Source organism: Microcaecilia unicolor, chromosome 6 (assembly GCF_901765095.1).
Source record: "Microcaecilia unicolor chromosome 6, aMicUni1.1, whole genome shotgun sequence".
NCBI lineage: Eukaryota > Metazoa > Chordata > Amphibia > Gymnophiona > Siphonopidae > Microcaecilia > Microcaecilia unicolor.
In genome coordinates this window covers 99,254,313-99,270,904 of record NC_044036.1, presented here as the reverse complement: position 1 = coordinate 99,270,904, position 16,592 = coordinate 99,254,313, and positions in this window count along the sequence as shown.

The following is a 16,592-nucleotide window of genomic DNA, read 5'->3' as shown; positions in this document are numbered from 1 at the left end:
CGACACAAGCAGAAATGACCAACCACACGAGGTTTCTTGGCTTCAGAATGTTGGAGGTGCATTCTATTAAATAGGATTGGTCAGTTCCTTGAAGCACAGCCAGAGCTCAGCGTCCTGCACAGTAACGCTCAGACACCAGAAAGAGAGAGGGGGGGGGGGCCTGACACCAGAGGGGGGGGGGGGGAGGTATCTCTGTCACACACACACACTCTCACACACTCTCACAGTCAATGTCTTTCTCTCACTCTCACACACTCCATGTCTCACACTGTATCATATTCACTCTACACGTGTCACACAGTCTCTTGGTCTCATACACTCAGTCTCACAGAGAGTCTGTGTCTCACAAATACGCTCTCTCTCTCGCACACACTGTATCTGTATGAAACACACTCTATCACACTGTGTCTCACATACGCACTTGCACACACTCTCATTCTCACACACACACTCTCACAGACACACTCGCACCCAGACTCACTCTCTCTCTCTCACACACACACACACACACTCGCACTCGCACATTCACTCTCTCTCTCACACACAGTCACTCTCACATACACTCTCTCAAACATACACACTCCGAGGAAAACCTTGCTAGTGCCCATTTCATTTGTGTCAGAAACGGGCCTTTTTTACTAGTAACTTAATACATTTCTTGATTAGCTTTCGAAGGTTGCCCTTGGACTAACACGGCTACCACACCTCTCTAATCAAGATGAAATAAATTTAACTCCTCTACTACAGTTATGAGGAAATGCCTGAGCAAATAAATAGACTTTGAGTAATGATTTGCATTTGTTAAAAGACTTTTCCATCTGAGTCTCCAAGAGAAAGCATTCCAGAGATTTGGAGCCAGGAAATTAATACAAGCATTATGTGCGTGATCCAATCTAATCATACAGCATGAGAAAACAGTGGGTAGATTATGCTGATAACTAGAGTGTAGGGAATCAAAAGATAGGAGAAAAATAAGGGAAAGCCTGAGTTGGAGGCATGGAAAACAATGGTAAGGATATTACAGAAATTCTGTAAACTACAAGCAGCTAAGGTTCAGACACCAGAAGAGTGACGTGATGATATATCTACCTTTATTGAGAAGTAGCTGAATAAAGATGTTTTGTATAGTTTTAATGCTAACAATTAGTACTACTAGAACTACTACTTATCATTTCTATAGTGCTACTAGATGTACGCAGCGTGGTACACTAAACACATATGAGATAGTTTGCGGGTAGAAATCAGCTGGTGTCAAACATAGAGACACCCAGCTGATGGACCTAGAAAAACAGGCCTATGCTCATGCACTGTTGCAGTCTGCCCCACTCTGACACAGGACTTTCTGTTGTAGGGTTGGGGCAGGTTGCAACAGCACATTTTTTTTTTTAATTTATTTTTCACATTTATATCCTGCTTTCGACCAAAGCGGGTAGCAAATTAAACAGACATAATAAAATAACATTATATAACATCAAACATCTAACATTAAAAAACTATTCTTAAGAAATATACAGAGATAAATCACTGAAATCCATGTACACACTTACAAAATATTGATCATACAAAATATCTAATAGCCTGTTCTTCTAGGCCCCACACTGGCTCTGAATCCACTTTGTCCTTCATCTTTGGAAGGGAAAGAGTGGCAATGGCAGGAGAAAGAGGAAATAGGGGAGTTAAAATACACCACTACTCTCATCCATGACTCTAAGCACATGCCTAGTCTGAAGTAAATAGCGGGCTAGGCTTGACTGAAAATTTTGGTGGGATCATGGTCCTTGTGGCCCACCCTGTTCGGATGCCTATAGATGACAGTATCCACAGCAGAATGGTCTTGAACATCTCTATGCATGCAACTCAAAAGAGGGAGAGGCCATGGGAGGGACATGAACAGGTCACAAGCACTAGCTAAAGCTGCTCATAGTATTACAGATTTTGGGAGATACGCACCTAACGTTTGCACCAGGATTTACACCAGGTGTCAGTTGGTGTCCCCGCAGATTTTTTTTTTCAGAGCCCAAAGTTGGGTTCCATTTATTGAATCTAGTCCTGTATGTCTACAGCCAACTCACTAATCTTCCCTGAACATAGCAGATTAGAAATAAGGTGATAGCAAGTATTTAAATCTTAACCCTTAATTCTCATGTTCATGCCTAGGTTGATTTTAGTGATTCTTATAATAACTGAAACTTCTTAATTCTCTTTTCTGTTCTGAATAGATTGTAAACCCCACAGAGCAAAGACTGTTTCTCTTATGTGTGTGTGCAGCACTGCTTTTGTCTAGTAGGCTCTATAAAGTGTAGTAATAGTAGTAGTAAAATAAACATATACCCCTGATTCTATAAAAGTCACCAAAAATAGTGTGCACAAGCAATTATTGGCATTAATTAGATTTAATTGGGACTTACATGCATAAATTTAGGTGCAGGATCATCACCTAAAGTTTACGCGCGGCGTGGAAATGGGAGGGTCATGGGCTTTTGGGGTGAATCAGGGGCGTGGTTCTGAGTTACACGCATAATTATAGAATAACGGTGCTCTGCACGTAAATTTAGGTGCAGGCATATGGACCGTGTTTTTTGTTGGTACCTAAATTTATACGTTACTTCGCTTATGCGTTTATTCTATAAACCACGCCAAACTTTATAGAATATTGATTAAGCGGGGGTTTTTTTTCCGGTGCCAATTTCTTAGGTGCCATATATAGATTGTAGCCCACAGGGGGCAAATCTATAACTGAGGGCCTCAATTTGGCATCTGAGGGCAAGTGGTAAGATCCTGTTCTCTAAAGGAATGTAGGTGTGTACTTTCTGTTATAGAGTACTACAGAGCTGCCAAAGAGACCTGATCTGTGAGGGAGATTTTAACACACATCCTATCCTGAGTCTTGCCACACTCTACCCCGGTCCTGCCCACTCCATCTCCTGGCTCTTACAGGGATCTTCCAGCCCAACACAAAATTTGTGTTTTGCCCCTTGGGCGTCATCAGGAGCTGTCAGCGAAATGTCAAACATTCACATCTTTAGGGAGACATAGCTGAAAATCCCAGTCTATTGTTCCATTACTTCAAAAAGCAGCCTTACACATGTTGATAAGATTTGTTGAAATGAATAAACTGTACTAAATTTATAATGACATTAATAATTATTGTAGAAACGTTCTTTATAATTGATTTGCTTTACTGGAAGTGTCATTTTTCTGTGATGTTTCCAGTGGTTTGGCAGCACCACACTGCAGGTCACATTGTTGTCTGAATGATCTCAATCCATGTTTTTCTTTTTTTTTTTTTTCGTTTCTCTTAATGTCTAGACTCTTCTTCCCCACTCCCCTCTCCCCCAGAAATCAGTGAATGGAATTTGTATGCAAACTGAGAACACTCTTACATGAAGATTCATAGTGTTATGCAACTCCCTTGAGCATTTTAGCCTTGTTAGAGTGGAAATAAAATTCTCAGCTGTGTGTCTGAAATGTGCGCTAGCTGTTACTTGCTCTGTTGTGTTCAGTTTTCTTCTGAGAGCTCCTGGCATGCACCACTGATTCTATTTGAAAACCAGTCAAAGGGGCTTTCATTCTGAATTTACCAGGCTCCTGCTCCTTTATGTTCCTGTGCACTGCTACTGCATTTCACCACCAGATAAGTACATAAGCACCATGCTGGGACAGATGATTCTCTGGCTTCTGTAACTCTGTGTTAACAGTACCAGCAGTTAAGAATATGTTATTTATGTAGTTCATTTTAAATATCTCTATGGGTGTTGCTTTCATTGATTCTGATAGACACCCTCAGAACCATATTATCGGAATTCTAAAAAAAAAAAATGCTCATCAAATACATTTATCCTTGTTTTATACTTTTCCAGCTGGCTCTATCACTGTTACTGTATCTTGAAGAGTAAGAGTATGGTGTTCTTAAATACATCATATCATTTTCCTTCAACATCTAGATTGACACGCAAAGACAGTAAAGGGCAAATATTCAGGGGCCCTTTTACAAAGGCACTCTGAAAAATGGCCTGCGGTAGTGTAGATGCGTGTTTTGGGCATGCGCAGAATCATTTTTTCAGCACACTTGTAAAAAAAAATGCCTTTTCTAAAATTTTGCTGAAAATGGATGTGCAGCAAAATGAAAATTGCTGCGTGTCCATTTTGGGTCTGAGACCTTACCACCAGCCATTGATCTAGCGGTAAAGTCTCACGCGGTAACCAGGTGATAATGACCTATGCGTGTCAAATGCCACTTGGCGCACATTCAATACGTGCACTATGTTACTATGTTAGATGCGCGTATCGGACGTGCACCAAAAATGAAATTACCGCAAGAACCACGCGATAGCCATGCGGTAACTCCATTTTGGCAGGCATTGGGCGCGCATAGATGCTTATGCAGCTAAGTTAGTTTCTGCTGTGCTTCTGTTTAACAAGTATGTGGCTTATAAAAAGTGCCGTCAAATAATTATAAATAAATTAAAAAAAGGCCACGGCTTAGTTAGGATAGAAGCTGCCTAACTGCCGATGATGTCAGGCAGACAGATTTCTGCTAATTGTTAATACCACAATGAACAATGCCAGCAGTGAGAACACTTGACACACTAATGAGACTGGAAACAGCACTAAAAATTTAGTCTTATTACTGCTGAATTTCTAATGATGTTACATACACCTACGGTAAAAATGGCCTTAGTGTGCAGGAAAAACCTTAGTAAGGGCACGCTAAGGCCACTTTTTATCACAGCTTAATAAAAGGACCCCTTACTAGTAGATTTAAAGTGGACTTTTTAAAAAGGGATTGTGGAGGTGGCACAAGAAGGGGAGGTGGGGAGAATGTTATTAAGATTGTACTTTGAATATTTTTTATTTGGAGGAATATATCATTTTCATTTTGACTGCAATCTTTTGCTTTGTACTATTGTAACATATCATGACCAGGCTGCCTCCTGATTGTGGAAAGTCCAGTGATCCTCAGTGTTCACTTGCAGGGTCGCTTCTCCTTCACATAGGGGGCCTTTTACAAAGCTGGCTTACTGCGTGCTCAACATGAGTTACTGCCAGTGGTGTGCTGGAGCAGGCTCTCACAGGCTCGCAAGAGCCGGTTGTTAAGTTTTTAAGAATTTTGGGAGCTGGTTGTTAAAGTAGGGCCCTCCATGGCTACTTTAACAACTGGCTCCCAAAATGTGGGCTTGGGCCCCCTGCTGAATTCTCTTTTACTTTGCTGGTGGGGATGCTGAGCCCTGCCAGCCAAGTAAATAGACTGCTGCTGCTCCCTGCTCCTTGTTTCCAGCTCTGAGCAGCAGGCTGGGACTTCTCCAGCATATGTGAGAAGTTTCAGCATGCTGCTCAGAGCAAGACGTTGGGAGTGGTGGCAGTCCATTTATTGGCTGCCAGCAAAGGTACGCCTAGTGTACCTGCACGAAGGGAGGGAGGAGAGAGAGGCAAGTGTTGCTTCCCCCCCCCCACCCCCCCGGCCCTTCCAACTGCAGAGCTGGCTAAGTCCGGAGAAAGAGCCTGTTGTTAAAAGTTTACCAGCACACCCCTACCAACCCAATGCGGGCACCGGTGGCAGTTCTTGCCCCAGCGCGCCATTTCTCATGCTGGGGAAAATAGGGCTGTAATTTTTAGCGCGGCATTAATTTGGCAGTAATTGGGCAGCACCGTGTGCTACCTGGTTACTGCCGAGTCAGAGTTAGAGCCCTTACCGCCACCTCAATGAGTGGCAGTAAGTGCTACCCTTTGCATGGCCACATGGTAAGATCAATCTTACCACATGTCCATGGCTATTTTTCAGCTTTTTTTACCTGCTATGTTAAAAAGGGCTGCAGCGTGTGCCAAAAACAGCCCCTGCAGCTTGGTAAAAGGATCCCAGAATTTCTCTCCTACAGGATTGCTTGGCTGGCAACCTCAAATAGGTTCCATGATAGCCTGCTTTGGCACCCTCTTATCACCATGTATATCTTTTTGCCGGGTTCTTGAGGCCTGGATTGGCCACTGTCGGAGACAGGATGCTGGGCTTGATGGACCCTTGGTCTTTTCCCAGTATGGCGGTGCTTATGTTGTTATGTTCTTATGTTCCCTGTCCCTCATCACCCGGCCCTCCTTATCTCTCACTTAACCCACCCCACCCTCATCCTGTTAGACTGTCACTGAAATGCTTTGATGTTTCACTTATATATACTGTTATGTATCAACATTTGCTTATTTCTGATCTGATGAAGAAGGGCTACCTTCGAAAGCTAATCAAAAAATGCATTGTTAGTCCAATAAAAAAGGTATCATCTTATTTTCCTTTCTATGTTTTATTTTATTCTGTCTCTACTGTTTACATGTTAGCCTTCAAATAAAAGTCTCTTCAGTTAGCTTTATTTCTACCAGTGAAAATAACTCGAGTGCATTCATATTATTTTCTCAAGTACTGTATTTTTAAATGCACAGGACTGGGTCCAGCACTGATTCTCCAACAGTACTGGTATTTTCCCAAACGACTCCTGCAACTTGCTGGATTAAAACAATAGGCAAAATATATACTCTCACACAGGGCTGTGGAATCGGTACACCAAACCTTCAACAACTCCTCTATTTTTCGACTGTCCAACTCTGACTCCTGCTCCTACTGATGCTAGGCTTTAAAATTTTTTTATTCTTTACCTAACGTACTGTTAAATATAACATATTTACCAGTACTTTAGATCTAGGACATAGATAGATAGATAGATAGATAGATAGATAGATAGATAGATAGATTTACCATATATTATAATATGTTTTTATTTTGAAACTAGAGTCAGAGTTGGTACATTTTTACTGACTCCAACCCAAAATTGCTTCCAGCTCCAAATCCATGACTCCAATTCTGACGAGCTCCACAGCTCTGTTCTCACAGTTCAATTAGTAGGGCTTGCCACTGTCTTTAGACTTGAAAGATCCCTTTCAGCTCCAGCTGGTTATAAACTAAGGGGTCCTTTTACCATACTGCAGTAAAAAGGGGCCTGCGGTGGCAGCTGTTTTTGCTATGTGCCAGGGCCCTTTTTAACCACATGGCCATGCGGTAAGATTATTTTTTACTGCATGGCCATGTGGTGGGGGGAGGGGCACTTTAGCTGTTCAGTTTCCTGGCATTTCTGTGCTACATTCCAAATATTCCATCTGTAAATCAGTGGCATAGTCAAAGGGCGGGGGTCTTGGGGGCCTGGGCCCCGCCAGTTTGGGCTCAGGTCCTCTCCTCAACCAAAGAACCTGTTGAATGGCTGACAGAAATGCCTAATTCCCACCAGCCAATGAAATCTGCCTGGAATTGCCCCAGTGCTGCTTCAACAGCGAAGAAGTTGGCGGCCTCCTTTCAAGCCATCAACACCGGTACTTCTTGTCCATGCCCCGTTCGCACATGAACTGAGTGCCAGCGTTGGCAACTGGAAAGGAGGCTGCCAATTTCTTCACTGCTGAGGCAGCACTGGAGCAGTTCCAGGCAGCGGTCGGATCTCATTGGCTGGAGGGAATGCCCAATCCCTGCCAACAAAGGTGAAACTATTAATGTAGCAGCTGGGGGGGGGGGGGGGGGGAGTAGAGAGAAAATATGTTACCCCCTCCCATTCTACTTCTGGGCTCCCCCTCCATTGGTTGCTCTGTTTCCCACAGCACTAGCTCAACTGGAGGACACACATCTATCTTGGTTTCATAATGTATTTTATACTTTCCCAGGAGAAGGAAGGACTGAATTCTCTCTCTCCCTCTCTCAGGAAGCTCTGAGGTGTATTTTCAAAGCACTTAGGCTTACTAAGTTCCATAGGTTACCATGGAACTTTGTAAGTCTAAGTGCTTTGAAAATACACCTTTCTGTGAACCTGGTAAGTTTACCCATCCCTCTCTCTTGGAAATAGCTAGGGATCCTCTCTGAAATTCTTTCTGGCTAAACAGGGTTATTTATTCCAGCAGCGAATCTCAGACCTGCCAAAACTCCTTTCAGCAGTGGCGTACCAAGGGGGGGGGGGGGCGGTCCACCCCGGGTGCCAGTGGGTGGGGGGTGCTCCGCTCCCGCCGCCTCCCATGGCCGTTCCCGCGGCGCCACACATTAAAAAAAAAAACAGCGAAGCAGCGTCGCAGGCAGCGCCTCGTGCCCTGCTTGTAAAAAAAAAAAAAATCAAATCTCCTGAGGATTCTCCTCCTTCCTTCTCCTCCTCGTCTTGACGTCGACTCGGGCCTTCCAATCAATTTGATTGGAAGGCCCGAGTCGACGTCAAGACGAGGAGAAGGAAGGAGATTTGATTTTTTTTTTTTACAAGCAGGGCACGAGGTGCTGCCTGCGACGCTGCTTAGCCGGTGGGGAAGGAGAGGGGCGAAAGGGACTCGGGTGGGGGTGTTCAGAGGGGAGAAGGGGACTGGGGTGGGGGTCTCAGACAGGGGAGGGGAGAAGGGGACTGGGGTGGGGATCTCAGAGGGGAGAAGGGGACTGGGGTGGGGGGTGTTCAGAGGGGAAAAGGGGAGGGGAGAAGAGGACTGAAGTGGGGGTCTCAGACGGGGGAAGGGGAGGGGAGAAGGGGACTGGGGTGGGGATCTCAGAGGGGAGAAGGGGACTGGGGTGGGGGTGTTCAGAGGGGAAAAGGGGAGGGGAGAAGAGGACTGAAGTGGGGGTCTCAGACGGGGGAAGGGGAGGGGAGAAGGGGACTGGGGTGGGGATCTCAGACAGGGGAGGGGGAGAGGAGAAGGGGACTGGGGTGGGGATCTCAGATGGGAGAAGGGGACTGGGGTGGGGGTGTTCAGAGGGGAAAAGGGGAGTGGAGAAGGGGACTGGGGTAGGGATCTCAGACAGGGGAGGGGAGAAGGGGACTGGGGTGGGGATCTCAGAGGGGAGAAGGGGACTGGGGTGGGGTCTCAGACAGGGGAGGGGAGAAGGGGACTGGGGTGGGGATCTCAGAGGGGAGAAGGGGACTGTGGTGGGGGTCTCAGACAGGGGAGGGGAGAAGGGGACTGTGGTGGGGGTCTCAGACAGGAGAAGGGGAGGGGAGAAGGGGACTGGGGTGGGGGTGTTCAGAGGGGAGAAGGGGGCTGGAACTGGGGGCTGAAAAAAGGGGCAGAGAGAGAGAGAGGGGACAGATCCTAGATGGAAGGGGGAGCGAGAGGGAGGGCAGACCCTGGATGGATGGGAGAGGGAGGGCAAATGGTGGATTGAAGGGGCAGAGAGAAAGGGCAGGCAGTGGATGGAAGGGACGGCAGAGAGGGCTGACACTGGATGGCAGAGAGAGAGAGAGAGAGTGAAGACAGATGCTGGATGGAAGGAAGACGGTGAAAAGAAGATGAGGAAAGCAGAAACCAGAGACAACATACTGTAAATAAAATATATTTTTTTATTTTTTTTGCTTTAGGATAAAGTATTGTAGATAAGTTAAATGTTTATAACAGAACATGTAAATAAGGTAATCTTTTTATTGGACTAATTTTAATACATTTTGACTAACTTTCGGAGAACAAAACCCCCTTCCTCAGGTCAGGATAGGATACTGTAACAGCACTATACTGTACTGACCCGAGGATGGAGGTTTTGGCCTCTGAAAGCTAAATGTATTAGTCCAATAAAATGGTATTATTTTACTTTCTATATTTGTTTTATTTCTATTTGTTAATTTGTAAAGTGGTGATTGGTACTTGTTAGTTTTTTTCAAATTTACATCTGCTGTCTTTATATTTTGCACAGTACTAGGAGACACTTTCTGTTTCTGTGGTGTTGCATTGTATGCAGAGTCTGGCATTGGGGGTTCAGTTTAATTTTTGTCTAAATAGAAAGTTTATGATTACTTATTCTATAGTGGATTAGGGTGTATTTGTGTTTGTGAAAAAGACATGGCTTTCAGTTGGCATTGACTGTGCAGGATCTACGATCTGTACTATTCTGTCTGGTTTCGTTTTACAATAGATGAATTGATGTTCTAGTGCTCACTGTAGTGTTTAAGATGCTTTCCTTTTCCTTGTGTGACTCGTAGAAATGACTGCTTATGGTATGGTAGAATTGCTCTATAGGTCCTGAGTGTTTTGTATTCTCGGCATGCCTAGTACTGGATTTGGGGGGGGGGGGGGGGGTGTTAAAAATGACCGGCCCCGGGTGTCAACTACCCTAGGTACGCCACTGCCTTTCAGTGGAGTAGTGCTGGAGAGCCAGGATCTCCCATTGAGCAGCAGCAGCAGGAGACACCTTAATAAAATGTCATCTTCTGCTGCCACTGGAAGGGGAAGTGACTTCTGATGCCGCAGGGGTAGAGCTGTGGGCAAGGCTGAGGGTGTGTGTGTGTGTGTCCTAATTCTCCTGCTGAGAAAGATGGCCCTTGAGAAGCTCTGGAATCTGTTGCACTTCCTGGCTGGTTTCGACCACCCCTGTCTTTATCACAGTGCATGGAGCTTTGTGGTTACAGTATATAATCAAATGAATTGAAATAAATAAACATATGATTAGCATGTGCTAATTTGTGTGTTAAAGCAGGGGTTCTCAATCCAGTCCTCAGCGCCCACCTAGCCAGTCAAGTTTTTATGATATCCACAATAAATATGCATGCACTATGTACCATACAGTGACCATCTTATTTTTTCTTTGATGTTTCAATATGCTTTTATTTCTTGAATGTTATCAATTCTCAAATCTTAATATGCACCTCATGAAAATATCATATACTAATTATCCTCACCATGCGCATAGGGCAAACTGTCAAGAAGGTGAAATTGTGCATGGCACAACATTTAAGTTTATCCCACGCATGTTTGAATTCCGTTACTGTTTTCGTTTCCACCACCTCCCGCTTCGCTTAAGGAAATTGGATATGCCATTAGTAGATTATTGGATCGAAAAGGGGCACTCTGTGGAAGATTTTAGATTTGTGGTGCTATCGCAATTTCATCCGACAGAAGAGGGCAATATTCTTCACAAGATGATGTGCAAAGAACGAAGGCTCATATATGAATGGCACACAGTACAGCCCACTGGCCTGAACAAAGAGGTGGATTGGACAGGGCTGTGAGGGGAGGCAAGAGGAGGAGTTTTTAAGTGTATATATATACAGCATGCATGCGCTGGCATTTTATTAGCAGCAGCGCCATTTTTCAGACTCCAAGGGAGGAAGCGCAGTCCGTTTAATACAGCCGGCATGGTATTTAAGGTACTTAATAATAACAAGTTGAGAATACATTTTTGGAAATGATTTGTATTCCCATGGTATCATATCTAATTTCCTTTTAGTCAAACCCCTGAAGATGCCTTAGGGTGAAACGCAACGATTGCGTAGGGTTGACGGTATAAGAACTTGGATATCAGACCTGTGACAGCGGTCTTCTTCGGATGACAGCAAACTCAAAGTACATCAAGAACATTTGTTTTAGCATGCAATTTTCAAGGGAAATTTCCTCTCTACAGAAACAACACAAAGGTTGTATAAGGATTTTGCTTGTATAATCGGGACTAAATATAACTGTAGCCAGTTTGGGCCTAAGAAGAAGTTCTAACTGCAAAAGAGAGATAAGACGTTATAGAGACTTGAGATCTATGTGGGACTGTGAATTTTCAACAGCGAGTAGTTAGTGGTATTATGTTAGTAATACAGGCTTGAAAACAAGGAACCTGTTAATACCTTGAAAATGTGTATTTGATACATTGTGGCAAGTTTTGTTGAAAGTATAAGTAAGAATGTGTGAATGAGTGAAGTGATTGGATGGTGAGGATAATTAGTATATGATATTTTCATGAGATGCATATTAAGATTTGAGAATTGATAACATTCAAGAAATAAAGCATATTGAAACATCAAAGAAAAAATAAGGTGGTCACTGTATAGTACATAGTATATTTAGACAAGTGACTGGTTTATGAGTTTGAACTCAGAATTTGGTTTATTTTTATGAACGGAGAGACAATAAATATGCATGAGATAGATTTGCACACAATGGAGGCAGTGCTTGCAGAATCATCTCATGCATATTCATTGTGGATATCATGAAAACCAGACTGGCCTGGTGTGTCCCGAAGACCGGATTGAAAACCCCTGTGTTAAAGAGCTAAAATGAAAAAATGCCATCTTGGGGTGGGGAATGGACTGCACATTACATTTAAGGTGGAGGTCATTACTGTCTGTTAATTAATACAACCAATAATGCAAAGTTAGTGTCACCTCCAGAGAAGCAGTAGTGAACTCTCTTCTCTGTGATATCAGCATGACAACCCTCCCAAAAATGTCAGCAATGTCTCCAATAGTTAACACAAATATTTTGCAGTTGTCACTCATTAATTTTGGCTATTACAGCAGGTAACTGTAAAACTTCAGTTCACCTTGCAAATATATTTTAAAGTGGTTACTCTTTTTTCCCCCCTCATTTGAACAATGATGTATATTAATTATAAAAATCATCTGATATTTTATGCCAAGCTTAACAGAGCACAGAGCACCTGATGTACTCAGAGCAACAATGACTTTGAATCAATGCAATTACCACGATCATTCACAGAGCATTAAAATGACAATATGTGCCGGCTGAAGAAACATTTTACACCTAGTCTAACATTATGGCATAAGGAGCAGAGAAATGTAAAGAAAATCTGTGTTTTATTTCTTACAATCAAATAGTTCAGAGATCAAGTAACAATTAACAGATGTACAATTGATTTAGCAATGCTAAGGTTTTCTTTCATTTATAGTTTTTTTTTTTTAATAAAAACTGATCAAACACTATGTACACAACTACATCCAATATCATACATTTTTAATACAAACATCAACAAGTTTTGACTGGGGGGTATAGAAGAATAAACTGCTGATCTGTCACATACTTTACCCCACTCTCCCACTCCAAATGTCCTTGAACGTTAGAGAATCAAAAAACACCTTCATATTCACAGTGTACATTCGGTTGGACTTCACACAGTAAAATACAATTATACAGCTAAAGTATTTTACAGTATATGTTTTTTAACAGTGAAAGTAACTTTGTTAAATTGGGAAAACACTAGAGCCTGAAGCATTGTTGGGAGAGTCAGCTGTGACTCATTTTGGACTATGCCTTAGAGTATTTCATTCCACTTGAGAAATGGGATTGGTTTGGATTTTGATGAGCAAAGGTGAGGTAAGTCCGGAGTGCGACAGCCAGCCTGGATGTTAATCTGAGTTGCTCTGAGTAACAGAAGACAGGCCTGAAAGCCAAATCACGTGCGACCCACAGTAGATCAAATTATTATATTCTATTTTAATTATGCCTAGCATAAGTGAATAAATATTTATCGAGACAGTGGCTGTCAGTTTTTCACTGAAATTCAATGAAGCAACCGCTGTAAGTAAAGCATAGTGCAAAAGTTAATTCCAGTTAATTTTATGTATGGAAGACATAAATTAATTACTAGGGTTTTTTTTCTCTAAAGGATTTTACGCATGTGGAGGCAATTCTGGAGGGCAGCTATATGGTACCTATTCTATTTTGGTGGCTGTGACCCCACAATTGTGCCTAAATAAAATTGAGTGAGCTCCCTGGAGGTGCAGAATAATTTTGTACCTGTGGAGCACCCGCCTAGGTCGTGACCCCAAAGGCAGATATTTTTGTTAGAATTTTGAAACTACACATACAATAAATCAGGAAGAAAGAAAAAAATAATCAAATAGTCGAATTGACTTCTTCAGAAAAATTTGCAAAACCTAACCCACATTACGGAGGTCAACTGAGGACAACTAATAGTGTATAGAAAAAAAAGACTTAAAATGTATGTAATTGATTTATCTGTACTGCAAGCCTTTTTTCACTTTCTAGTCCTTTTTTTCTATACTCTCCTAATTGTCCTCAGTTGACCTCTGTAATGTGGGCAAAACCAGATTTTGTGACCCCATTAGGGGTACTAACCCACAGTTTGGGAAACCCTGCTATAAAGGAAGGTACACACCTACATCACCAAGGGTGACAAGCTCATCTGGAACCTGCCTATAACGGGGGTGTGAGCCACACCCGACAATGGCCTGGGTGACCATGGTGGGCCACATGATGGTCTTTCTCGCCCAGATTGGGAGGGGTGGAGGGTGAGTGAGCAGCTAGCAGAACCCGTCTTCGGGTGCTAGCATGCTGGGCAGGCTGGATGACATGCATAAAGTACGAATCAGTCTCAGAGCCTATAAAGCTGCTGAACTGCCTCAAGGGAGCACAGGTTCAAGAACCCTGGCTTTCACAACTGCCTGCATGGAGCTAGAGCAGAAGAACAATCAAGAAAAAGTCTCTCAACACTAGATGTCCCTGAGAAATAGCTTTAGTCTAAGAACTGTAACCAAGAAAGAAAAACTAGGAAAGAGAACTCTGAGGAGAGTAACTGTTGCTATTAATGCTAACTTCGGGGGCCTTTTACAAAGCTGTGGTAAAAAGGGTCCTATGCTAGTGGTGGGGGCTGTTTTTGCTGCACGCTGAGGCCCTTTTTACCGCAGCGAGTAAAAAGGCCGAAAAAAATATGGCCATGTGGTAAGATTTCACTTATCGCATGGCCATGCGGGAGGGGGGGAAGCACTTATTACTACCCATTGAGGTGGCGGTAAGCACATGGTGCTGCCCGATTACCACCGGGTTAGCGCTGCGCTAAAACCTATAGCCCTATTTTCCCTAGCGTGGGAAATGTCGCTCACTGGGGCTGGAACTACCGCTGATGCTTGCATTGGGCCGGCAGTAGCCCAAGATTAGCGTGCAGTAAGCCCGCATTGAGCTTACCGCAAAGAGCCCCTTAAACTACTGGCATATACTTTTTGCTGGTAAGTAGTTAGCTTGAAGCTTTGTCCCAGTTATTGGAACTCCATGTTAAAGTAACTCCTTTACAGTCTGGAATATATTTAACTGTGCAGACTGCTTTATGGACTAAATTATGTGCTAAAAGTATGGATTAAAGTGCCAACTGTCTTTCCCCTTTTCAAGTAAATGAACCTGTTTGTTGTATTCAGTATCCTCCGGATTGTATATATGGTGCACAAATTTGGGATGCTCCCGAGATGCGCAGGAAACTTTATTAACTAATGAGCTGTTAACCATCAATAATTGAATACTTACAACCAATTACTGATGTTGATTGGCACCAGTTAGGACTTACGTGCACATCTGGCTGCATGCTATATATAACACTGGGCGTCTAACATCACATAGTGCATAACTCGAAAGGAGGCATGGCCATGGGAGGAGCATGGGTGGGTCAGAGGCATTCCAAAAAGTTGGATGCGGTGCCATCGAATAATGGGTCCCTGTGCCCAGCTTGGTCACTGAGATTTACACCAGGTTTCAGCAGGCATAACCTGCTCTTTATAGAATAGCACATACCCCATGGATTCTATATATGGGGCACCAAACCTTTTGGGTGCAGATTCAAGATGTGTGCCCAACTAAATTAGTTCACAATTTGAATACCGAAACAGGCACTCAATGCTATCCTTCAGTGGGTGCTCGTCTTTCATTGCCCATTATAGAATAGCATTGAACGCTGATTTTTGTTTCAGCACCATTTGCTGAATCTAGCCCATAGTGCCAATCTTTTCCCTCATCAATTTTTGAGCACCGTTTATAGAATTCCCCCCTATCTGTGTCCACAGCAGAGTTAATTATTTTCTATTGTGACTCCTCTCCTTGGCCATAATAAAATATACAGATGTGGCATTACGCACATGTGGAATGCTAAATGTTCCTCACTCCTACAAAGCTGTAAACTCACAAAACGTCTATTTTTTTAAGCTTGGGTTTGCAGAACTTAGTGGTTCGGGGGTGGGGGGGATAGTGGTGGCAGAAGGCCCAAAGAGTCTGAAAGACGGGGGCCATTAGCACATAGCTGTAGGGGGCGCTGGCAACTGTAGCTCCTATCTATTTCAGAGCAATGGCTTATGCCCTTTGCTTTCTAACTCTATCCTGTCATAGGGCTATACATCCATTATTACCATTTCTGCATGATTCTGCACATAAAAGGTGCCACTGCGTTTTGGAGGCAAGAAGACACACAAACTGCAACATTGTAGTCATTTACATTCATTAAATGGCCACTTACATGCAGGACTGCTGCAAGGGTATTGGGTGCCCTAGGTCTACCTGCAGCCTTATACCCTCCCCCCCTCAATTAATTTTCTGGCCCCAATCAGCCCCTCCCAAAATATCATGTTTTTAAATAGTAAATATTGGTGTGAGTGTGTATCACAAACACAAATAACGAGGGCAATTTCCAAAAGTCATTTGCCCAGGTAAATGGGCTATTTAGAAAATTGCCCACCCCTCCTGCAGGTAAAAATATAGATTTATAAGTTCATTGAGTTTGTGTGACTGTCAGAATTTGTTTTGCTTTGAGTGCAGCTGCCCTTTGTTCCCCCTCCCCACTCACCCATAAGTTGCTGTCCTGGGTGACTGTCTAGTATATTGCCTAATGGTTTGACCAGTCCTGCTTACATCCTATATAATAATTTGCACCTCCAATGTTCCATGTCTGGCTGCCTGGGTTCGTAACATCTCCTGACGTCAGCCAGCCTCCATCGTTCCATTCCCCCTCACTGTCCCGCCCTCGTGTCAAGACGTAATGACGTCAGAGGGTGGAACAGTGAGAGGGAAGGGAACGCTGGAGGTGAGCTGACGTCAGAAGGGAT